This window comes from Podarcis liolepis (genome assembly GCF_965112155.1).
Source record: "Podarcis liolepis genome assembly, chromosome: 9".
NCBI classification, from domain to species: domain Eukaryota; kingdom Metazoa; phylum Chordata; class Lepidosauria; order Squamata; family Lacertidae; genus Podarcis; species Podarcis liolepis.
The window spans coordinates 65,709,434-65,736,168 of record NC_139564.1 but is presented as its reverse complement, the minus strand read 5'-3'; the positions used below and the strand labels follow the sequence as shown (position 1 = coordinate 65,736,168).

Genomic DNA, 26,735 nt, shown 5'->3' with positions numbered 1-26,735 from the left:
TCACTGAGGACTGGATATAGTATTCTGCTGCTTATCTGAGTCAATGTTTTTTTCTCAGTACTGTGAAGTAAATTAAAATAAAGTGTTTTAATCTACTGCTTATGATAAAGAAGACCAAATCTCATTCCAATAAATGTGAAATACAGCTTGTCATGTTCCTTTCACTTTGTGGAAATGCTACCACAAGGCTTAGCCAGTTAAGTCTAATATGTTGACATTTATTTTTGCTGCAATAAATGTTAGGATTATATTTTTGCATTAAATTCTGGCATTTTTAAAGATCACTATGACAAGTAATTTATTCTTCAAATCACTCTAGTTTGTCCCCCTCCCCGTACTTTTTGAATATGGATTTGGCCATGTATCTCCAAGGCACGGTACAAAGCATATTTTGTGTGTTTTGCAAGCTATTAGTTTGATTTAAATCCATTTTTTTCCTGTCAGGATTTACGCAAGGTTTTTCTTGATGTTATTTGCTCTGAATTACTGCCCAGAAATAATCACACTGAATCCAATTTCACACAGACTGTGTGGCCTATGAAGTCTGTCACTGCAAAGCTGTTAAAGCTTTTTATATTTTGTTTTAGTGGAGGTGATTCTTCCCATTTGCAGAGGCTATGAAGAGCATAGCTTCATGACTTGCCAGCCTTTCAGCACGTGATAAAAACAGTTTCTTCAGAAGTGAGACTGTCATTTCAAAAGCAAATATAGAGAATTTTTAAAAAACAAAAACACACCACACGGCATAAATTTGAAATGATAACGTAATAATAAATAGAGACGTAATATTAGAGACATAATAATATTAGAGACATAATCCTGAAACTTCCATTCAAACCCCAAACTGCTTCCCATCTCAGCTTTATACAATTGCTCATTGGTTCCTTGCTGTTCCATATAAATGACTGCTGGCGGTGGCAGTAGGTATTTTGAAATATCCATGCCTGTCCAGGGACAGGAAGTAGGCTTGGGTCTTGAACATACAGTATGTGCAACTGCTACTTTAAGAGGAACAGATGACATTCTCTGTTTTAGTTTTGGCCTAATTGTTGGAGGCATTCACTGCAGGAATGAAGCCACTTAGGAGTGGCTCATCCATGCTTGAAAATGTATTCGGGATTTGCCAAAGAAAGGATTTATTTCAATTGACTCACACATCCATTTGCACATGTGAATGCCTGGCTCATCCAGGACATTTATACAAATGTGGGATCAAGCATTCTTGAAGTCCCAGTCTACTTCCTGCCATGCATATTCAGCCAGTAGTTTGGAACATAGTTGCTGTTTTCACATCATGTTGAAGCACAGCTTATATTTAACTATGGTTTAACATGATTGTGCGTACATAGCTCATCATGTTGTCCAAACCAGCTCTTGTGATTTGCTTTTCTCCAAGCAAGCCACAAATGGTGAGCCAAGAACAAGCCTTAGCAATCCAGGTTCAGTTCACATGACAAGTCAAGTCTTCTGGGTCAAACCTCAAGGCAGTTGTGGCTATGGTGAAGTCACCATGGAGTGTCATCGTGCTTTTGGATAAATCATTTCTTAAAGGATTATTATTACTATTATTTAGAAGAGGTATACTCTGTTTTCTTCACAGAACAGTGCAATAATTAAGGAATTGATGGATGAAATTGATTATTTGAAATTCTTCGTATCTACTGTCTGTGACTGCCTTAATATAACTACTTTTTGAAATTCAGAACCCAAGTGCAGCTGTGCCTTGGAAGTCGAACGGAATCCAATTCGACTTCCAGAATGTTCGCAAACCAAATTTTGCAGCCAATCAGAAGCCCGCGAAGCCCCATTGGACATTGGAGTTCCAAAAGAACATTTGCAAACCGGAACAATCACTTCCGGGTTTGCAGCGTTCGGGAGCCAAAACATCCGAGTTCCAGGGCGTTCGACAACCAAGGTATGGCTGTAATTAGAAACCTGGTTGCTATTACTGAAGGCTCAAAGTCACTTGCAACCAATGGATCTAATACATCTTACCTCAATCACCCATGTTTGGAAACCCCAATCCACAGGACTTTACTGCTGGAAGATTGGCTAAAGTCAGGGCAGTTGTTAAAACATGTGATGGATAGAGTCACACCAGCTTCCTCCCATTCTCTAGACTCTGATCCGTATTTCAAGATAGAATCAGTCCTCATCTCTTTCCTAATGCCATGATGTTAAAGAGTGGCTGTTTCTGTTAATGTATCAAGGGGAATGGTCCAAATGTTTGGAAATGATACAGCCACATGCTTTGCAAGATAGATGTCTCAGATTAGCTTTGACCATTTACTTTCAATGCACAGGTAAACAGTTGTGATAATTAACATTCTAAATGCAGACATTTCTTTTGCGGCATCCAAATTATTTGCCTTCAGACTCAAGAGATTTATGCTTAGAAGGGCTTCATTTTTTGGAAATTGAGCTTGCTTGCTTTCCCACAGAGTTCCTGAGAACTAGACAGCAGTTTTGTAATTTTGCATTTACGAAAAGATAGGCCGATGTTTCATTTCCAGTTCAGTTCAGAACCTTGTAAATTGGCTCAGATTCCTGCAAACAAAATATGAAATTCTCCTTACATTTTTCATATGATACACTGTTCTTAATCATCTGAACTTAGTGTTATTTTAACCAGCTAAAATGAGTGACTGAACAATAGGAAATTGTATGGCAATCATGCTGTAACGAAAGTGAAATGAAGGACAAAGTGTCATGCCATTGCCTTTCTAGGTACATTTTTAAACATTCACTTCATCATGAAAAGTTGCATTATGAAATGTCTAAAAATGTCACCCTGTGATATGATACACACAAAGAAACTCCATTGTGTTAGCCTGCAGGCAAACCATTTTTTAAAGTGCCAGCTGTAGTCTCTGTACAGAAAGTTAAAATAAAAAAAGAGAAATGCCATAAATCAAAACAATAAGTCCCCATTGATTACTAGGAAGCAGGGATGGGAGATGCCCCCCCCCCACTCAAAGGCTTCATGTCCTCAGGGGTAGCCTCTTGGGAGCTGCATGAAGAGATGTGTGGACCAGTGTCAAAAGCGAAAATTCTGACACATGGGTACACGCTCACATCCTATTCATCCATCATCTGGCCTTTTTCACATGCTCAACCATTTCCTAATTTGGGAATAAGCCCCATTGAACAAAACAGGGCTTATTTCTGAGTAGGGATGGAGGGGGAGTTTGATGCAGTTGGAATTTAAAGCTGACCGAATCAGAGTTCCACTTTCCAAAGCAATATGAGAGCAGACCCTCCAGGTTTTCCTATTTTCCAGGGACAGTCCCAGATTTACAGAAGCTGTCCCGGTTTCTGATTTGATTCCAGAATGTCCTGTTTTTTCTTAGGACGTCCCTATTTTCATCGGAGAAATGTTGGAGGGTATAGAGTTATGCGATGTCTTAGCCAAGGAGATAGGTAACTAGACAACCTTTAAAAGACATCTGAAGGCAGCGCTGTACAGGGTTTTTAAAAATGTTTTATGTTTTATTATGGTTTTATATATGTTGGAAGCCACCCAGAGTGGCTGGGGCAGCCCAGTCAGATGGGTGAGGTATAAATAAGAAATCGATTATTATTGTGATGATGATGATGATGATGATGATGATGATGATGATGATGATGGAATAGGATGTCCCTATTTTCACTGGACGGGGTGAGCTCCAGTTGCTCGGCCCCGGCTCCTGCCAACCTAGGAGTTTGAAAGCACGTCAAAGTGCAAGTAAATAAATAGGTACCGCTCCTGCGGGAAGGTAAATGGCGTTTCTGTGCGCTGCTCTGGTTCGCCAGAAGTGGCTTGGTCATTTTGGCCACATGACCCAGAAGCTGTACGGCAGCTCCCTTGGCCAATAAAGCGAGATGAGCGCCGCAACCCCAGAGTCATCCGCGACTGGACCTAACAGTCAGGGGTCCCTTTACCTTTACCTATTTTCACTGGAGAAATGTTGTTGTTGTTGTTGTTAATTGAAATTATATACCGCCCTATACCCGGAGGTCTCAAGGCGGTTCACAGAAAAGAATTTCTTGTTAATAGAAAGAGGCCTTTACCTTGGTCCTCCTTTATATCCATTCAGCTGCCAACAGCTTCTATGGCATTACAAGTGGTCCGCAGTCATCCTAAGCACATTTGCCAAGTAGAATGTTTCTGGGTAAGCAGTCATAAAATCACACGGCATAACAATTTTGTATCACGCAGGCTGGCAGGTGCACTTGATTTTTTTGAAATAATTATTTCCCAGTTTCTAGCCAAAATTACAATTTTTATGCATGCAGATCAATGATTGGTAAGTAAAGCAAGATGATTATCAATGCATATGCTGAGTCAGTGAGCAAATCTCACTAAGTTCAATGGGTTTTAGGCTTTAATCCTATGTGTTTCCCTGGAATAAAATCCGTCGAAGAAAGTGAAACTTACCTCTGAGTCAATACAAATAGGTTTATAATACACAGGGTATGTGAGAACAAACAGGCAAAGACAAAGGCAACAGAGTCTGAGGACAGACATTTTTCCTGACTTATGGATAGTACTCCAGACTGTGGAAAGAACACATGACTGGGTGGCCTGCTGTGTTGATGGTGCCTTGTATATACTTTGGCCCAGGCTATACTCAGCATATCTTCCTATTGCCTCTTAGCATAGGGCCAAAGTGTATTGGACCAAAATACCCTATACACCAAATAGAGAATTCTGTCTACGTGGAATCTTTGAAACAATCCATTCAAAATGCAGAAGCAGGTGTTACAATGATAAATGAAGCAGTCAGAGAGAATCACTTGTGCCTCTTGGTGAATGACAAAGTACAAGGAGCCTTCCACAGATGTTGGAAATTATGAAGGAGCAAAGCAGGTGCTTAAATCCTGTTTACTAAAAATAGGAACAATGATCAGGTTACAAAAGAAGCTGGCATTTCATCTGTCAGGTGTCAGCTGGCAATGCTCCCCGCTTACCAATCAGCTCTTACAATGAGCCCAACATTCAGTGTGTGCGTGTGTGTCATTCTTTGTTATCTTGTTACATTGCTATTGATCCTGGATTTGAAACCATTAAAAAAAAACTTCCTGGCATGGTGTTCCCTAACAGCATATGTGTGGGTCCGAAGTCACGCATACTGTTTGCGGGAAGCTTTCTATCTCTAACTCACTCTACGTAGGTCTGCCCTTGAAGCTGACCCAGAAACTCCAGCGGGTGCAGAATGCCGCAGCGAGGCTCCTTACAGGGTCCTTGCCACGGGATCACGTTCATCCAGTGCTTTACCAACTGCACTTGTTCCCAGTGGAGTACAGGGTCAGGTTTAAGGTGCTGGTTTTCACCTTTAAAGCCCTATGCGGCCTAGGACCCACGGACCACCTCTCCTGGTATGCCCCGCAGAGGACCTTAAGGTCCACAAATGACAACACTTTGGAGGTCTCAAGTCTCAACACTTTGGAGGTCTCTAGTTGATTGGTCTCAACTAGGGCTAGGGCCTTTTCAGTACTGGCCCCGACTCTGTCACAAGAGACTAGGGCCCCGTGGGACTTGACATCTTTCCGCAGGGCCTGCAAGACAGAGCTGTTCCACCTGGCCTTTGGTTTGGACCCAGTCTAACCCTTATGTTTTCCCTCCCCCTATGGTTTTGATCTATGGGCTATTTTTAAAATGAGGCTGCATTTTAAATTGCATTCTAACTTGTATTTTAAATACAAGTCCCCCCCCCATTATGTTGGTCCCCTCCATTATGTTTTTATTGTAATTTTACTGGTGTCAGCCACCCTGAGAACAAACGGGCAAAGACAAAGGCAACAGAGTCTGATATGTTTGATGATATGTATGATGTTTAATGTATGTCCTCAAAGTCTACCCTGAGCAGATTGTCAGCTGCAACCACCACTTTTGAATTTTGAAGGGTTGAATCCTGACCCAAGTGGTTTAGACCACAGCACTACCCGCAGCCTGTTAAACACATGTGTGCACTCACACACCAAAGAGCAGCATTACATAGCATAATATCCAATTTATTACTATCAATATGGTTACAATCCTTTGCAGAGTTACCAGAGTGTCAGCTCCACTGAAGTTAGTAGTGTTTACTTCTGACTGCATAGTAAAATTTATTTTTGTTAAACACATTGAGGTTAAATAAAAGATATTCAGTCAACTGGAATACAAGCTTTAGATTTTAATCAGATATCCAACTAATCTTGAAAATAACTGTTCCCGTATAAACTGCTAGTCTGAAGTGGGAAACCTGTCAAAGGAAAGAATGGAAGTAGCTCACCTCTGCTTGATTATTTTCCTAATTATTTGACTTCCACAAACAAATCTGTCAAATCCATGTGCTCTGGCAGATGACATCAGTGCTTCTGACATTGCTCAGTCCACACTACAGACTTCCTACCTGAATATGTTGGAAGTAGGAAGACCCTGAGGAGCATAGCAGGTATTCCTGATGACAGCCTGTCCTCCTGTTCATTATCACTTTTGCTTCTGTAGTCCTGGAGGTGGTTCTGATTAACTTAGACAGGGACAGAACTGCAGCTAAGTATTCCTGGGATTCAGCAAGATCCATGGTCAGGGTCTCTTCCGGTTTGCTGTCTTGGAGACTCTACTTGGCTGGATGGGCTCATTGTGGTCCCCGCAGACTCTGTGGTGACAAGTTTGCGTGTCAAGGTCCCCAAGCCACCCCCCCCCCCAAAAAAAAAAACTCACAGCGCACACTTAATTTTTGTTTAAGGTTTTTGGCAAAATTTTGGCCACAACTTTATTTAAATACATAACCGTGAGTGGTTGTTTAGGCATTGGTTAAGACTATCTGTCCCCCCCCCCCCCGCCTGGGGACAGAACTGACTTCTGGGCACCACCGGAAGCCAGTAAGGGAAAACAATATCAGGGAGAAATGGAGCTGAGTCACAGGCCCTCACCTCTCCCCGCATGCTCTCCGGGGCTTGCCGGCCCTAGTCCCATTCCAGGGATTCGGACGAAAAGATGGCAAGCCCCAGGATTCCTTTAACGGAATTCCTTTTCTGCAGCAACCATGGAGGGGCAGGCCCAGCCTATCCTAACCCCTCCACCAACCAATTTATAACCAATGCCTAACCGCAACCTTACAAGTTGTGACGATTTGCTACGCAGTAGGCAAAAAACAAATGGCCCAGCCAATCAGCCAGATGGACAAAATTCCTACCAGGCCCCTGCCCCAGCGGCAGACGACCCCATGACAGGCATAGCAAGGTCAACACAACAACCCCTTACTCAAGGGCGGGTGGGCAGGTGATCCGTTGCACGCAGCAAAGAGAAAGCTCCAGGCTGCGTGCAGAGTATTTAAACATTTTCCCTTCCCACCGAAATGGCAACATAACTTTTACCCCAGCAAACCAGTGAACCATTCGTTGCCCTAGGCGCTCTTTAGAGACCCTGCCTGGCAACAGAGGGGTGGCTCGGCAGACCCCACCACAACACGTGCTCTCCATGAGGGAGAACACGCTTTGTCATGTACGTAAGCAGCTCACTCTAGTCCTCATTGGACATGTCCCTATCTGCCAACTCTGCATTGAGAAGGGAAGTCTGAAGGGAAGGGAAGATTCTCACTGTGGTGGGGTGAATGCATTTAATCCTCATGATATAGAATCCTCATCATACCTTCCATTCAGACCTTTCCTCTCAACACAGAAGTGGAGTAGTGTTGGGGTTAGGATGTTGGGGGTTGAAGCTAGCATGTGCATGCCTACTCTCACTTTTTGCTGACCATGACTTCAAGCAGCTCCTGTTGACCAAGGCAGATACCAGATAACTAAACAGCCCTCCACTGATGTCAAAATCACTGCCCTAGTATTTTAAGAAAAATCACCACAAAAATTACTATTAAGCCAGCGGCTTCCATGTTTCTACCTGCCACAGAAAAGGAGCTATGTTCCTTCTATTGCGCTTCAAGAGAGAATTGACAAACTTTATTTTATTTTTTATTTTTTAAAAGGTTCTCAGCAGATAATATTTATGTTTTGCTTTTGAATCACTTCTGTTTCACCAATGGAAACCGTTTACAATTCTGTGAAAGGCTGGGAGGGCTTGTCACCATTGCGGCATGACAGCAGGTGATAAGATTCAAACATATGAAATGGTTCATTTTGTTGTCATTTTCAATCTGTTTCCCTACCTGTATCAGCAAATCTCTAGCTGCTTGCGCTACTTATTCTCTCCATGTAGAATGACAAATGCTGCATTTTTGATATAGTATTAGTTATTAACACACGTCAACTACAAATTAGCTGTTTTGCTGAGCCTTAGTTAGGAGAGCTGTGAGGACGCTCTGATTTTGCACAAGCACAGAGGAAGCACAGAAGTCCGCTTACCCCCTTTGAGGGGTGTGACAACTTTGCGGGATGGCCAGCACCTGCCCCCCCCCCCACACCAATGCAGGGCTGGGTGTGGGGAGCTGATCCTGGCCAGAACAAGAGTTTCGGCTTGCACTCCCAGCTTGAAATCCTGCTCCACGTCAGCCTGCCAAATTGGCCAAGGGCAGGCTGGCGTGGAGGGCTGGGCTATCTGGGAGCGGGCATAAGGGAACCATCAGGCTTCCCTCAGGTCCACTCCTGGGGGACTTAAATCAGCCCACGCCAGCCCCAGACACCAAGCTCTTCTTCGGCTCAACCCACCCACCCACTCTGGTAATTTTGCATTTACTCATTGATTTGAACTTGCTACGGCCTGCGGTGGTCACTGTATTTGCAGGGACAGGTAGGAATTTGCCTATCAGGTGAATTGGCTATGACCTGCAGGAATTGCCTACCTCGTAGCAATCATCACAACTTAGGCGGTTTAGGCATTGGATAACCTTAGTCTTGGTTGGAGCGGCGGTCAAACCCTTTATTTCCCCTCCAGAAATACAATATCCCATTAAAGCAGGCTTCCTCAAACTCAGCCCTCCAGATGTTTTTGGCCTACAACTCCCATGATCCCTAGCTAGCAGGACCAGTGGTCAGGGATGATGGGAACTGTAGTCTCAAAACATCTGGAGGGCCGAGTCATAGGAATCCCCACTGCCGGGTTGACCCTCATGTCATTTCTGATGGGCAGCCCGGAAATTGAAACGCTTACCCAATGCTTATGTAGCCAATAAAGTTGTGGCCTGATTTGACCCCATTCAACTGTGTGGTTTCTTTTATTGGTAGCTCACTTGAGTGGTGTGTGTGTGTGTGTGGAATGTGCAGCCTGGGCCTGCAATGTGTTGTTGGGGGCTGACTGAAGTTTCCTGAGAATCATAATTACCTTCCTTACTTCCTTAAACAAATGTTTCATCACTCACAATTTTATCCAGGCAGGGGTTTGGAGCAGTGGCGTAGCGTGGGGGTGCAGGGGGGCCCGGTCGCACCGTGCGCAACATCTGGGGGTTAGGGTTAGGGGGCGCAAATCCACGGGTTAGGGGGTGCAAATTACTTGCCTTGCCCCGCGTGCTGACAACCCATGCTACGCCACTGGTTTGGAGGCCAGCAGTGATGCAAAAATGGGGAGGGGAACAAGGATGATATGTTTTTGGATAATATGTCTTGTTATAATTTTGAATAAAAAACAAACAAAAAACAAAAACAAAAAAGCAATTAAAACAGAAATGTAATGGCATTAAACTATCAGTTAAATAGATGCAGAAGTGACCAAAAACAGATTCATCCTTCCCTATTTCCAGTGCACTCCCAATGTAACCTAGTCCACGGGTGACCAGGCAAGCATACTGTGCTAATATTTCATATGAAATATTACAGGTGGTTAAGGACATGTAAATGTAGCAGAGCATGTGTGGGATATTTATTGAGTTATGTGCATTACCTATATGTGACCTATATCTAGCTGGGGAGCGTTGCTCACTTGGCGCAAACTCCTTTACTGTTGGATTTCTATATAGCAAATATAAAGAGGGTCAAGATACATTTATAAGGAAAATAAAGCAAAGTCTGCACCTTGTCAGATCAAGGGAGAAATAAAACAACAAATAAAAACACTCGCTACATGAAACAAAGCGAAAATGCATTACTTTGAACTTTGGTAAGATTCTTGCACTTTAGAGCAAAACACACTGGGAACGATTTTCAATGGTAGTTGAAAGTTTTTTTTAAAAAAAAGAAAAGAAAATTGTGAAGGGTCTGAGATCAAAGTCTTTCTGTTGAGAGATCATAATGCATTACCTCAAAGTGGGCACAGCAATCCCCTTCTGTTTCATTATGTTCCTTCAGATGAAATTCAAACCAGCATTTGAAAAGAAACTTTTTAAAGTGTGTTGAAACATCTTTGACAAGAGACAGATGCTGGGCCTGCAAGATGATTGCAGCTGCATATATCGTGGTTTGACCTAATCTTGTGATGAGCACTGTCTCCAATTCCCCAAGCCAACTTTGAACTGATGCACATCCGACTGGCTTGGGGCAAAGAATGCTCTCCCTTGTTGCTGCTGGCATCTGTCCGTCTCGAGAGACAATGGGGAGCACCAATGGGGGCAAAGTCAAACCACTGTGTTGCCAGCACCAAAGTAACCTCCCCACGGCACAAGCCTGGGCACTGTGTATGGAGATCCTGGGCTGCCCAGTTGACAAGACCCCCCTCTTGGCTTTGCTGATATGGTCCAAAGGAAAGCAGAGCAACACGATTGGCACCAGCTTGGCTGAAGGGGGTGGCCAGAAGGAGGTGAACCACCCAACCATTTTAGGGGCTCCAGCTGTGTGTAGGGTTTAGTTCTTAGCCTTTCCTTCCCCAAACAGCATCAGGGTCTTTTCCAGGGAGTGTTCCCTTCCCGTGAGGTGGCCAAAGTATTGGAGCCTCAGCTTCACGATCTGTCCTTCCAGTGAGCACTCAGGGCTGATTTCCTTAAGAATGGAGAGGTTTGATCTTCTTACAGTCCATGGGACTCTCAGCCCAACAGGACATTGACAATAATCCACCAACAGCATACAAATCAATATGGCTAACCTGATCCAAAACACCCACCCACCTCACTCACACACAAAAACAAAGATCACCACAGCCAATCACAAACAAACAATCACACCCTAGGCCTACCCCAACCTCTCTCACCACCAAAGGAACACAAGAGAACAACACAAACAACACTGACACCAAACTCTACACACATTAAACATAATAGAAACACCGCCACCCGACCCCACCCCCATCCATCTTCCCTCTCTCCACCCCCCCCTTTTCTTCTCTCTTTCTTTTTTCTTCCCCCCCCCCCCTAATGCCTCAACAAATGAAATGGATTTGTAAAAATGTTACATGAAAAAAACAAGCCAAAAACGAGGCACTACACTTTTGTAAAACAAGAAAATCCTTAATAAAATATTTTTTTAAAAAAAGATTCTCCTCCAGCACCACTATTAAGCAATACATATGCATAAACTTCCTCCAATCTAAAGTTACAACACAATACTAATTATACCATGTATGGTCTTTCCTTCATTCCCTATTCAAGGAAACAAAGGACTCTCTCTCTAAGCAGCCCCCACTGCACGTGGTGTCTTTGCATTCCTTTCTACCTGAGGGGGTTAGGACATTCGAGCAGAGCACGTCTCATTGTCAAATGTAGACACTTAGGAATGCTGTTTACAACCATGGGACTAAAGCTGCTCCTAGCACAAGATAAGGCACTTACAAAGAAACAACAGACACAAGGCTTCTAGCCTGGCTAGCTTGCTGATCTTATAGGTCTCTATGGTGCATCACAAGCATTAATAAGTGACTGGATATTTCCACATATCCATATTTGAAATGAAACTTTTGCAAGATAAGTATATTGTTGAACTATGAAGATGCTGTCACTCCCACAGGTTTATTAGCGTCCTGTCATTTACACACGACACACAATTACATTCATGCATAAGAATTACACAAACACACATCTCTCTGAAGCTGCATTAAAAAAATTCATCTGATTATTTTTTTTTTTTGGGGTTAAAAATAAGTCTTGCCTTTGCTTATTCCCCCCCCCCAATTTTTCACATGCCACTTTTAACAAGTCTCTGGAGAATGGGCAAGTCTCCGCTCCAATCATGACTCCTTTCTCTGGATCTATCATATTATAACAAAAGCATGGCCCTTACTGAAGTGGCTTAAAGCTATACAAATCCTGCTGATGTTTAAGCATTAGTTTCCTCCTTCCTTTTTTAAAAACCACTAAACTGCCTTTCTATAAGAGCAAATATAATTAATAAAGGCTTTTCTATTATTCATACCAAAGCAACCCCATAAAGAAACTTGATAATACTGATGGAATGAAACAGTAATGTAAAGCACATCTTAAACCGCTGCTCCCCCAGTGACATCAAGATGGAAATTCAGTTAACAGAAGCAGCTGCACCGTTTACAACAGTAGAAGCTGGTTTCTAAAAAACACACACCGAAATGTTGACTTTTGTCATTCTACTCTCATAGAGCACCTTGTGTAGCATGGTGGCTGACATTGTGAAATGACCACCTGGGATGCTCCCAGTTCAAATTTTGCCTCAGCCATGAATTCACGGCATGGCTTAAGCAACACACTACAGTCATACCATGGTTCTTGAACTTAATCCTTTCCGGAAATCCATTTGACTTCAGAAAAGGTTGGAAAACCAAGGCGTGGCTTCCAATTGGCTGCAGGAGCTTCCTGCACTCAATCAGAAGCCGGGGAAGCCACGTCAGATGTTAGGCTTCCAAAAAACTCACTTCCAGGTTTGCGGAGTTTGGGAGCCAAAACGTTCGAGTCACAAGGCGTTCAAGAACCAAGGTACAACTGTATCTTCTTAGTCCCCATCCCTCAACCTACAACATGGTGATAGTAATACAGGTCTACATTGGGCTGACTTGTAAGGACTAATGGATCAGTGTAGGCAAACTTAGGCATTTGATTTTATTTTTTTATTTTTTTAAATAATATTTATTAAAGTTTCAAAGAAAGAATTACATAAATAAAAAGGGAGAAAAAAAAAGAAAAAGAACTAAAAAGGAAAAAGTACAAAATACAATACAATAAAATAAAAGACACTTAAAAAACACATCAGTCTTTCCATGCCTTACATTTCATTTCCTTACTTCCCTGACCTCCTCACACCTCCCTTTTTTGTATTCCAGTTCTGTTAGTTAATTCAGCAATTCCTTTCCCTCTTTGTTTTTGTCTTAATCCTTTAACTTAATATATTATAACTTTGGATTTTCACCTGTTAACAATCCATTTTTACATACACCTTTATAACATTACTGCTAAAACCACTTAACTTCATTCTGACATCATTCTAACATTCATTAATTTTGCAATATTTCTGTAAATAGTCTTTAAATTTCTTCCAATCTTCTTCCACCAACTCTTCTCCCTGGTCTCGGATTCTGCCAGTCATTTCCGCCAGTTCCATATAGTCCATCACCTTCATCTGCCACAAAGTTAGGCATTTGAAATGAACAACGGAAGTGCGGGTCTTTTCCTTACCTCTCCAGTGCAATATGATGGATTAGCATGTTTGCATGTATAGTTATTTGTTCTAGAACTGAGCCAAAATTTCTAAAGAGTTTTCTGAGACACTTACTGAGATGTCTCTCTTTTTCTGCCCTCTTCCTGTCCTTAGAGAAAGACCACCATAATTTACTCCTTTGAAATATTGCCTATGATATGACGGGCATTAAAATTTTGCTTCCCTTAGCCATCACTGGATTATAAAGGATCCATAGTTCATTGGTAGTTTGTGTACTTTCCATTATGCATGCACATCCACTTCAGACAAGGCCCAAATCCAAAGCTTTTGAGTTTTAGGCTCTCTTCAAGGTGAAACTGGGCTTCCTAAGGTGTTTCAAAGCAAGGTGGGCTGGTTCCCAGAGCCTTGGGTCTGCCTCTGAGATTCAGGGGAGGCAAACAGTGTCAGATAATATCAGAACTGTCAATGAAAATTGATTGTGCATCCGCTGCAAGTTCTCCATAAAAAGAAAATGGCAGAGATGGGGTGCAGTTTTGTGAATGAGATTTCTACCATCTAATCTGGGAGCAATCTTTCTAGGCTTCTCCTTCTTCCAATTACAGAGATTTTGGGAGAGAAGTAGAAGTTAGCGTCAACTGAGGAGAAACAAAACCCATAACTGTTTTCATTCATCCTAATTCCCTAGCCTGTGTCCTATACTTCTGGAATTTTACAAGCTACTTTACCTAGGTACACTCGTGTGTGCTATATGCTATTTTCATACAAATTGCTCAAAATAACACGGTGGGAGAGAAAACCTATTCCCTCAAATATATATATATATTCCCTCAAATATATATATATATATGGCTCCTCTTGCACAAACTCCCCGCCCCTATCATAAAACTATTTATTTATTCATAATATTTATTAGTTTTCCAACAAATTGAACACAACACTACAAAAAACCAAAAAAGAAAAAACATACAACAATACAATGAAATATAAAAAACCCATTGCAAAACACTAACATACAACTAACAAAACAAAACAAAAACCATTTAAAACACAGTCCAATTTCAATATCTTATCTTTCTTTCACTAATTTCCACGACCTCCTCACACCTCCCTTTTTGTATTCCACTTCTATTAATTGTTTCAGCAATTCCTTTCCATCTTCCTCTGTTTTCTATCCTATAATTGTCTTAACACATTCTAACCTTATTTTTCCCTTTAATGCTCTATTAATCTATTTATACTTAATTCCTTATAACATTTCTACTAAAGCCATATAACTTCATTCCAACATTTTTCTAACATTCATTAATTTTCTAACATTCATTAAGTATTTCTGTAAATAGTCCCTATCATAAAACTTAAAGCTACTTAGCACAGGAACATCTGTCCCCATTTGTTGGAAATTTGGTGGGCTAAATCCACACAGAATGAGCTTGCAAATATAAACTAATTCCGTATTTTTATTTTATTTTTTTAAAATAATCGGTTCAGTTAAATGGAGCTCAGGTATCAGGGCTGAGAAGGCTCTCAGAATACACAGTACTGGACTAAGTGGACCCACTGCAGGTATTGAAATCTAGGGCAGACTGTTGATTCAGATTTGCCTATCATTAATTTAGCTGTCATATTTTGGGTGATCTTTATAGTTCAATGAATATAACATAACTCTGATATCTTTTACTTTGTAACATCTTCTCCACCCTTTTATGAAGTGATAGTTTGCCTGCACAGAGCTCTGGATTTCAAAATGACTAATAAATTATAAGATTTCCCTCCTTTCTGTCTCTGCATTATTATTTTACAACACTGCCGTACTACTGTGCTTAATGAGAAGGCAAGTATAAAACATGGTTCTATTAAAATATGATCAAAAACGTATCACGTAGCTGTACCAGAGATCCAGATTATTCACTAAAAACTATCATAGATTTTATATCCGTCTATCTTTGATGTGCAACACAGCTTATATACAAGAATGTTCTTTTCTCAAAAAAGAGAACTCTTACGAATGCATGTGATGTGTTAAGTGGGAAAAAAGTTAACATTACTAACTTTGACTAATTACTGTGTTTTCTTATGAAAAGTCAACTGTTCATCAATACCTATTCTTTTTATTTATTTTATTATTTGCTTAAGAAAATCTTTATGTGTCAACATCTACATGTTTGGATAAACTCGCCTAAACAAAATCAGTGCTGATAATTTTAAAACATTTTTTTTTACAAAGTAGTAATCATAAATAAATAAGAATAAAAATGTGCTCCCAACTCCCAAGATCATTCCATTGTAACTATCCAACCTCCCAAAATTTCAACACCTCTTGCGATGGTTTGACCCATTTCCGTTTTAACAGTACCAATTCTACAAACACCCTCCATATCTCTTCAAAATAATTTCTCCTGCGTATTCCCCGTTTTACCTTAATGGCACATGTTAATTTATCTTTGATAGCTATATCCCACACCTCTTTATACCATTCTTCCATTTTATATTTTGCTTTCCCCTTCCACTTCCTGGTTATATAAGAATTCATCAATAAATTTGTGAGCAAGTCCTTCATAGCCTGCGAACTTTCCACCCCATCTTAAATTGATAATAATGCTACCTCTGGACTTTTGGTCAGCTTTAACCCAGTGATTTCTGTTATCTCCTTAAACACCCTTTGCCAATTCTTAAAAACATATTTACACTCCCACCACATGTGAACATAATTCCCTGTTTCCTGGCATCCCCTCCAACATAACACCGAATACACTTTTCTAATGGGGTTTCACCACCTGCTTTGGTCCAGCAGAATGTTGTATCCTATCATGGCCTCCTTTTGATGCCACCATCCTATGCAATTGCTCTTTGCCATAGGACATGGGGAGGGCTGTTAGGCTGTGCTCTTGAGGATGGAGTGAGGAGAAACTAAGCAAAAGTTGCCTGCAATGGGCAACGTATGTTTTCCTTATCGCTCAGATCAGCAAAGAAAGCTGGCTCCGGAAACTTTTGTAGAGGATAGAAGGCATTGCCTAAGCCAGGCTTCCTCAACCTTGACCCTTCAGATGTTTTGAGACTACAATTCCCAGCATCCTTGACCAATGATCCTGCTAGCTAGGGATCATCAGAGTTGTAGGCCAAAAACATCTGGAGGGCTGAGGCTGAGGAAGCCTGGCCTAAGCAGTTTGGTGGATTGGATTTGGATCTTGTGACAGGCCATTCTGAAGTTCCTTCCTTTGCAGTCTGCCCCCCCCCCCGCCCCCGGTCATTTCTCACATCACCAGTCTATGTGCATCAAGCCAAGGACTGAATCCTGGTGTGGTCTACTGTCGAACAATGCAAATTCAAGGTGGGCACGTAGAATGAGGTATGTAGAATTTTTAAAAAATATATATTGGCCCATTTTTCTGGGGTGCCCAATCTCTTACTACGACTGTGGATGGTATAGAATTGAACTGAATAAAACCAAACAGTAGACACGAGCCAAAACGAATGTGCACGTAAGCTAAGAATACTTTATCTTTTTGACAGATACTTGGGAGTTGAATCAAAGGGCATTTCTCTTTAGTAACAGGGACTCCGCTCCTTGGGTAGACATGTCAGCACATGTATGAAAACACAGGAAAGCGCTTAGCATATCATTGATGCTCAAACTGCATTTCCCAGTTTACGGTTATTTAAATATTCAAACGGAGGGCCAAATAAATTGCAACACCAGCAGCACCTGTTCACGCGCCAAGGGGTAAGGGAGGCACACTTTCAAGGGGAGGCCATAGCTTGTTTATTACTTAATTTAAACTCTGCCAAAAACAGAGCATCTGCTTCTACAAAGGCTGTTGACAGTTGAAGCATTTCCCCCCATTGTGCTTTAACTCTGCCGAGGCCCCGGCATCTGCTAGCACGTAGAGGTGTTGACAGTCTAAGCGTGAGTGCTTTCCCATTGTTTTGAAATGGTGCCAAAACCTGGCGGCATCCTACACACAAAGGCAGCTTAAATTATAGCCAGCAGAAGAGTTTTTACAAATATGCAAAGCAGATAAACACACAGGGCTTCTCGTGTATTCATCCTTCCTTCCCTTTTGCTACATGGCAGGCACTGCGGTAGTGAAGGATGGTTCACTGTAGCTAGACTGTCCCCATCAAGGAATGGCTGCAGTTGACGCACCAACCAAAGTTAGCAAAAGGCTGTTCTTCTCACAGCGGAGGACACTTTTGCCTCTGACGACAGTGCTGGATCAAGAAATCCCCCCCCCCAAAAAAAAAAATTCATACCTGCTCCTTTAGAGGAAGTGGGACTCCGCCCAAAATGGGAAGTCAGCAAAATTCATGTTCCTGGGAAATGCTCCCTGCCCCCCCACCATCACAAGATCACCATCTAATCAGGGTTCCAGATGATTTTCAAACTGTGTTCTGGAGTGTCTTCAGTGAATCGGGCAATTAGGGCTGTTATAATAATTTAAGGTCTCAAATATATAAATTAAATGTTCATAAATTTACAAGGCAAACACATACATAAGTATGCAAACCACGGGTCTGAAATAGTACAGGAGAACAACCCTGAAGCCATTTTGACTCTCCCAAATTGACCTCAAATGTTTCTCTGCAAGGAAGAAGGAAATGGGAAAACCTCTCCATTGTATTTTGCTTACCTGTCTTTCGGGCATCGTTGTGTATGAATAGGGCGAGCTTGTGACCTGGATTCAGGAATTAAAGTATTCAGCATCACAAAAGAATCGCCAGGCTGCCCAATTATGCAATCACTAGCCATTCTCAGGCATCCTGGCAGACAGGATTTCTGTTGTAGACCACCTCCTTCTGTGATGTATGTATGATGTTTTTTGGGGTGGTCTTGAGCTACGGGGTGGGCAATTTCATAAGTCTATATAAGAGCTCGCACATCATTGTTCTGGGTTCCCCCTCTCTCTGCGTGTGGGGGGAACACCCTGTTGCAACAGTTTAATAAAGATCAGGCTTACTAGCTGCTTTGCTTCTCAGTATTGTCTGGCTAGCCTCTGTTATTTTCTCCTACCGATAGAGAACCTACATAATGACTCTATACAGGCTCTTGGGTACCCCATAAGGGAAAAGGAGCAGTTTTTTCTTATAACAAGGGTGTTAATTTCTCTCTCTCTCTCTCTCTCTCTCTCTCTCTCTCTCTCTCTTGAAACCACTGCACCTCTTCCTCTCTTGAAAACCCCTTTCACTCACTGCTTTCTGAAGCTGACAGCTGTCGCTTCTTGCAACTGCTGAACTATGCAAGGGAATCTTAAAATCTTTGCCTCTCCTCTTCCTTTCCCTTTGGAAATGTAGGAAGATCTCAAGAAGCTGGAGCCTGAATTTTAGCCAGCAAAATATACTGTGCACTTGACTGTACAGAAGTACAAGACCATATTCCTAGTATGTGCATTAGGTCTGACCACTCCAAGGGCCTCTCAATTGCATGGACAAGATTGATTAACTGTCAAAATGGCCCAATATCGAACATTTCCATATTCACCTATGCATCTGACAAGAGTTCTGTAGCTTAAGCAATATGGTTGGTAAGCCAAACCTCAGCCCTTTAGCTCCCCTGACCAAGTCCCAGAACCTCTGACACACTTGCAGCACAACCCAATATCAGGAATCTTTCAAGGGTTGCTGTTATTTTCTGAATGTAAATACTCACTGCCCAGCTCCCAGTGGCTTGGGAATATGGAAGTCTTCGCTCCATGTATCATGTATAAGAGCACATATAACAGTGAAAGGCTGGGCTGGATGAATCCCAAGTCAGAATTAAGATTGCCAGAAGAAATATCAACAACATCAGATATGCAGATGACACAACCTTGATGGCAGAAAGTGAGGAGGAATTAAAGAACCTTTTAATGAGGGTGAAAGAGGAGAGCGCAAAATATGGTCTGAAGCTCAACATCAAAAAAACGAAGATCATGGCCACTGGGCCCATCACCTCCTGGCAAATAGAAGGGGAAGAAATGGAGGCAGTGAGAGATTTTACTTTCTTGGGTTCCATGATCACTGCAGATGGTGACAGCAGTCACGAAATTAAAAGATGCCTGCTTCTTGGTAGAAAAGCAATGACAAACCTAGACAGAATCTTAAAAAGCAGAGACATCACCTTGCCAACAAAGGTCCGTATAGTTAAAGCCATGGTTTTCCCAGTAGTGATGTATGGAAGTGAGAGCTGGACCAAAAAGAAGGCTGATTGCTGAAGAATTGATGCTTTGGAATTATGGTGCTGGAGGAGACTCTTGAGAGTCCCATGGACTGCAAGAAGATCAAACCTATCCATTCTGAAGGAAATCAGCCCTGAGTGCTCACTGGAAGGACAGATCCTGAAGCTGAGGCTCCAATACTTTGGCCACCTCATGAGAAGAGAAGACTTCCTGGAAAAGACCCTGATGTTGGGAAATATTGAGGGCGCAAGGAGAAGAGGATGACAGAGGACGAGATGGTTGGACAATGTTCTCGAAGCTACAAACATGAGTTTGACCAAACTGCGGGAGGCACTGGAAGACAGAAGTGCCTGGCGTGCTCTGGTCCATGGGGTCACGAAGAGTCGGACACGACTAAACAACAAAACAACAACAACAATAACAATGATGGTCATTGTTTCTAGTAAATGCAATCTGCTAGCAGATGGGGCTACAGCGTAGTGATCAAAACCATGCACTGCCTGCAGAAAGTTCCATGTCCCATCCTCAACATCTCCAGCTAAAAAATGATCAGGTAGCTAGTGTCAGCCCAGAGTAGATAATGCTGAGCTAGAAATGCAGTGCCCTGATTCCGTTTAAAGCAGCTTTATCTAATTTCGTGCCCTCTGGATGTTTCAGACTAAAACACCCATCAACTCCACCCTGTTAAGTATAATTGGTTTAATTGAAACTGAAATGGGAATGCTTGTGTGTACTGGTGAAAGGGTTTAACTGGAAGGTTCCTTTGAAGAACAGCAAGAAGAGCTCTCCTCCGAGCTTTAACTAGCTGATAATTAACCATTGTTGTTTTCTGCTAGCTGACAAGTGAATGTTTAACCTTAGTTGTATTGAACTGCAAATCCACCATCTGGGATGGGTTGTGGCTAGTCTCCATTGTTCCCAGGCTCTGTGGAGTAAGGATGTAAATGAAGCTTTCCAGGAAAACAGCCTTGGGGCTGGAATACAGGCAAAATGGAGCCTGTGCGTGAGTGAGAGAGCTCTGATTTCTAAGAAGATGCTGAGCTTGTGCACAAGATTTTTCTGTTTTGCTACAAAGAAAGTTCTGCAAGTGAAAGTTTGAGCAATATGTAATGGGTCTGAACAATGCTTCATTCCAATAAGACTAAGTTTTTCCTCATCCAGTCACTTCAAACTGTGCAGTATTAATATCTGGAAAACAACCAGGATGCCTATGTTGATGGAAGTTGTAGTTCCAAACTTTCAGAGGCTTCTATGTTGGAGAAGGCTGGTGCAGGCAGTATTCAACTTGATGTCCCTACTGTCTCACTTGGTATAAGGCAGTGTTTCCCAAACGTTTTTGGGCAACGGCACACCTGTTTACCGGAAAAAAATCTCGCGGCACACCACCATTAAAGCCCCGCCCCGTGACGTCAGCGCGCAGCGTCACGCCGGGGGGGACGACGCACAAAAGTGAACGTTTTTTCCCTTCCCCTTGCCGGGGTGGGAGGAGGCAGCAGAGCGAGGGACTGAGGGACGGCGGCAGCTGAGGCGGCGGCGGCTGTTGTGGTGGTGGCGGCGATAGCGGGCGGAGGAGGAGCCGTCGCCGGGAGTTGCTGCTGCTGCTGTTGCTGCTGCTGCCTGGACATGCCGGCCTCCTCCTCCTCCTCTGTCTCGCGCTCCTCCCTTTTGCGCGCGCTGCCCCGCCGCTCGGCACCACCACCGCGGAGCCGCCCCCGGCTCGACGCGGATCCTCGCCGCCGCCGCCTCTCGCCGCCCGACTCGCCCGCCTCCCTCCCACGGCACACCAGCCGGTGTCTCACGGCACAGTAGTGTGCCGCGGCACACCGGTTGGGAAACACTGGTATAAGGCAACTTCATATCTGAATCTGAGATGGATATGCTGCTGCAGCATGGTACCATGTGCAGAAGATTTAAACATAAATTCTGGTACAAAAAGTCATTTAATAACATATTGTTTGAGTGCTGGCCTTAAAGACAGAAAATAACACTTCTTGCTGCTCCGCTACTGTGTTGCATGCTTTGCGTTCGTGCTAGAATCGGGCAATTAGGGTGTTAATTACTCTGGCGCTCTTTTTTAAAGAAATGGTTCAAATAGTTTCTTACCACCCACTGCCAAGTTGGACAGTTGCCTAGAAACCACCGTTGAAGCATACAGGATTAGAAGTGTACCTCTTTTTAAAAAAATAAAATTAAAATTTTATATTATGATTTCCCTTCACGCAAAAAAAGAGAAAGAAATAAAGACTGCAATATTCTTTAATTAGGGTATTGATGCAGCCTCTCAAAATCATGGCAGTGTTGAATGCCGCTCTCAAGGTTTCTCGCTGTTCCAAAAAATAAAATAATAATAAAACCAAACACACAAACAAGAAGCTGGCCACTGAATTGTCAAAACATGGCAGCTGCATCTGTTGCTACAGCAAATGCCATATTGAGGCAATTTGGTTTCAGCTCAGGAGTAAAGTCTGTGCACTCAAAACCCTAAAGAAAAGACCCAAGCTCTCCCCAAGCTGTACTCTGTGTTAACTGTGAGTCATGCAAATCTATAATGCTTTTTAAGAAAAGTTTCGTGTTGTATTTCCCAGTTGTCTGTCAGACAAGGCAAGGGTCTTCTCTCACCCTCACCACCACTGTAAGCTTGTCCACATTTCCACCTGTCCCGGGCCTAAAAAGTATGGGGCCGTGAAGTTTTCAACCTCCTGTGCTTTCTAGGTATGGGTACAAGCCATTTTGCCTTTGTCTGCCACTTTCCCCTGGAAAGCACGCTCTTTGGTGCTAAATTGGAACAAACAGCAAGCCATGGGAAACACAATTGCCATTTGTTCCGATGCGATGCTAAAGATTGGGTTTCCCAGGGAGAAGCGGCAAGGCAAATGGAGGTGTGTGTGGATAAACTCTGAATTAAAATGGAAAGCTACAAATTTGTGTAGCGTTACCCTAGCATTGCTTAAGAAGAAAGGAGCACCACAGCTTCAGGATGGGAGGAATTTAGAGCAAAGAACTGTGAAGCGAGGTGGGGCAGAGTGGGCAGTACTCCAGCCATTTCCCCCAATTGTCCCAAGAATGTCGTGCATGTACTTTGATATGTTTCAATTTGTTTCAGTTTATTTTATTGCGGTTTTAGCATTCTGCATGTTTAAAGTTATGGTTGTAAGCTTTTAGTGGGTACGTTTATTGTTTTATCTTTTTTTGCAAACCGCTTTGGGTTTGCAAATAAATAAATTCATGCCGAGTAGAGTAATTCCTGAAGAAATTCTAGCTCCATTTGCTGAGGTGCTACTTGGAAGGCAAAAGAATGGGAGAAGGCTTCAGACCACATTATTAGAATAATAATAATAATAATAATAATAATAATAATAATAATAATAATAATAATGTAAAAGTAAAGGACCCCTGGACAGTTAAGTCCAGTCAAAGGCAACTATGGGGTGGTGACGCTCATCTCGCTTTCAGGCTGAGGGAACCAGCATTTGTCCACAGATAGTTTTCCAGGTCATGTGGCCAGCATGACTAAACCGCTTCTGGTGCAACGGAACACCATGACAGAAACCAGCTCACCCTGTCATGGGGATTCGAACTGCCGACCTTCCGATCGGCACGCCCAGGAGGCTCAGTGGTTTAGACCACAGCACCACCAGCATCCACAAGAAACACTCTTGCTCACCCAGATGTTCTCCCCATAGCTGTCAACTTACAGATTTGAAAATAAGGGACCAGCAGCCTTGAAAATAAGGGATCAGCAGCCAAAATAAGGGATTTTAGACAACAAACCCCCCACAGATCGCCGCCTGCTATTGTACTCAACCAGCTCCTTTCCTTTTCCCCCACCATGTGCCCCCGCTCCAGACAGACGTTTTCCCCAGCAAAGGTGAGTGGGCTGTCGATGACATATCCATCTGATTCCAAGCACAGGTATGTTCAACTTCTGAGCTCCTCTGAACCAAAGGCAGAAAGCCCAGCCAGCAGCCAAACAAAGCCTCAAGCGGTGGTTCCCACAGCACAGCAACCCGGCAAAGGGGATGCAGCAAGGAAAACCACCGTCACCTCTCTGCTGGGAAGCACTGAGCAAAAGCGTCCCCAGGCAACACGGCCAATTTGATCGGCACAAGGCATGCAAGCTCCACCCCCCAGTCGTTCTTAGACTCCTTATTGGGTGAGCAACGCAGCCAAGCAACACAGTTGGAGCCTCCCTCCTCCCTGGCCGGCAGGGAGGGAGAGGAGAGGAGCTGCTTCCTTTGAAACCCAGGAGATTTACGGGATATCATCAATCTGGGACAGCTGGGATAAGGGAGTTTCCCGCCATATAAGGGATGGTTGACAGCTATGGTTCTCCCTCTTACCCACATGTTTGGGCTTCCTACCATGGAAGGTATTCAGCACACACACACAAAAAGCTGGTCTGAAAACTATGCTCTAACCTTATATAAAATTCAAGGGGCCAGTTATTAAGGCAGAAGTGGGGAACCCGTTTTCAGACAGAGCCACATGGCACCATGTCAGTGATGCGCGAGCCAGAGGCAGAAGAGTGTGTAGCAATAGATGTGACCTTTCAAGCCATTCAAAAGCCAGAGGTTGCCTCTCTTTCTCTCTCTCTCGCATGCACAAACACACAGACCCCTCCAGCCAGGCAAACAATGAACATGACCACAGGCTGGCACATTCCAACTGGGCAAAAACACTTGAGGAAGGTTTGGAGCAGGTCCAGTGAGATATGCAGTTCAGAGAGAGTCCCAAGGGCTGGATAGAGAGGATAAGATGCCTTTGGTTCTCAACCCATCTTTGACATACATATTGGGATAAAAGTTGTGGGATAAAGTCAAGGAGAAACTGTACTGTTCTATACGACTTTGCTCATTGTGTACCATGGTTCTTAGACCCATTCTGGTATTGCATTCTGACATTGCATTTCTAGGATTTTTCTGTAGGAGTGGGTATGCCATTTTCAAAATGCATCTCTGCATCTCTATTGCATGCCACATGTTGTTGTTGCACTGTTGACTTCCCATTCACAAGCACAGTCATCTCTTTAAATAGTAAAACACAGAGCAGAATTATTGTTGTGTATCATATGCATGATTCGCTTAAATGTGCATCCTCCTTCTCTTCTGATTCCCGCTTGTATTAGTTTTATGTACTTGCAGATTAAGCAATATTTTCAAATTTGCTGCCTGTTCAGCACACTTGTCTGCAACGGTGAATGTATGGTTTTCATACCGGGAGAGAAAAATCATTGATTTGCTGCATTCCTACTGCCAGTCCTAGATAAATTGATCAAAGGCTGGTAAACATATATTTCTGCCATTCCACTCTTGCAGCAACACACTGAAAGCCCCACCACTGTTTGAGCTCTGCAGGCCTTCTCCATATCCCTTCTATTGTTGCATGCACACAAAAAGCATAATCAAAAGAAAGCTGACTATCCACTATTCTGATCTCTTACAGGACTTTCCTTGTTAGAAATTTCAATGGACTGGGCTTGATTTTTAGCAACACCATTTTCAAGAGTCTCTTCATTTTGCAGAACTGTTTCTCTAGTCCTCCTCATGAAATAACTCACATTCTGTCCTGCCATCCCTAGAAAATTCCAAATAGAATATATTTGTCTCACTGGTTCTTTCTATTCTCTGTGCTGAAGTCAATAGGACCCCAGTATTACAGCTGCCTGGAGTGGCTATCCTTCATTCCCTTTCCCTTTTTTGGATCTTTCCTTGCACCCTGGTCTTTGGCAATGTTTTTAACAACTTCCCCCACATTCCCTTTGTAACCATATCAGTTTGTCTCCATTCCTTGTATTGTTACTTTACACAGATTATCTATATGGACAGCAAGGGCTTCTAGTCTTCAAAAACTGCTTTGTTCCACTACCTTTCAGCATCTTCCTTATGTTAGTGGATGTCCCCCCTGCCCCCCGCTTCCCTTTAGTAGGCATTGCTTTTTATTTTGCTTTTTTAAAAAAACCACACTCCTTTGCAGGAACACGTTTCAGAGGATATTGTGCCGCTCCTTGTCAGAATGCTCCTACTATTTGTCATCAATAGATAATGTTCTTGGAAGCTTCCATCATGATTTCAGCAGGATCAGATGTGTTTTCAAAATACCTGCAGGATCAAATGTATTTCTGTCCGCTTCCTGGTCACACAGATGCCTACTGGAAGACTCTTTATAAGGAATGTATTGAAAAGCCAGAGGAAGCCAACTGAATAATATTTTCCAATGGGCAAAGTTGGAAACACAAGTATCTTGAAGGCCATTTAGCTCACATAAATCAGAGAAGGTTCGTATACAACATGATTTCTATGGCAACGGAGAGTGCAGAGTTGCCATGAGTTCCAAGAAAAAACAAACATGTCCAGCACGCTTCCCCTTGCGCAGCTCTGCTGTCTGTCCGTGCTGATCCAAAAATCCCTCCTGCCTCTCCCTCTTGCCGGTAGCAGAGATAAACACAGCGGTCGAAGCAATTGCAGCATGTGGGTAATAAATCCAGACACACACAAAGGCTTTCTTTATCTCCTCTTGCCTTTAATCATGAAGTAAAACAGCTCTTAAATCAACCCGGCGAGAACTGACACATCTTGCATCCTCTCTCCGCGAAAACGAAACCAGACTCAAACTCTCGGAGTCAAGCCACTCCCGTAGAAGTTTCTAACCACGCCTCAGGGAAGAGACGTCACCACAGAACTCTTTAACCCTGTGAGTTCTGAAACCATTAACACCCCCTCTCGTCTCGAACCCTGAGGGAAACTGTGAACCCCTATTTACAGACCTCTTTGAGTTCAACTCACCTCCCATTGCCTTTTGCCTCCCACTGGCGTTTATCATGAAGTAAACAGGGAAGACCAGGACTGTATTGTTGTCTGTTATCTGTACCAGCTGTACCAGGGTACAAAATATGTTTTGAAAATAACACCTGTTCTATTTCCAGAGGGGGGAAGCTGCTTGTCGACGTGGAGGGCAAGGACAATGTCTTTGTTCTGGAAACGCCTCTGGAGGGTGGTGGGAATGCTGGAAAAGCACAGGCGCAGTGTGCTAAGGTTCCCTGTCATGTGCAGAAGTTGCCCAGGTGCACAAAAGGGTGCAAACTCCGGAAATGTGGGAGGTCCCAAGAGTGCAGGGCATGCAAAGATGCAAAGGTGCTTGGTTTTCCCGGGTTTGGGAGGGTAGCCAAAGAGCCCTTTG

General features: G+C 43.0%; 1 long non-coding RNA gene across 1 annotated transcript in view; it reads right to left on the bottom strand.

Annotated features, from left to right (window-relative positions):
- Positions 1 to 1,869: 1,869 nt before the first annotated feature.
- The window catches only part of LOC310686469, a 410,525-nt gene continuing 385,659 nt past the window's right edge, over positions 1,870 to 26,735 (bottom strand). The window contains exon 3 of the long non-coding RNA XR_014515950.1: positions 1,870 to 1,935. This is a non-coding gene — a long non-coding RNA (uncharacterized lncRNA). The remainder of the gene's footprint in view (positions 1,936 to 26,735) is intronic.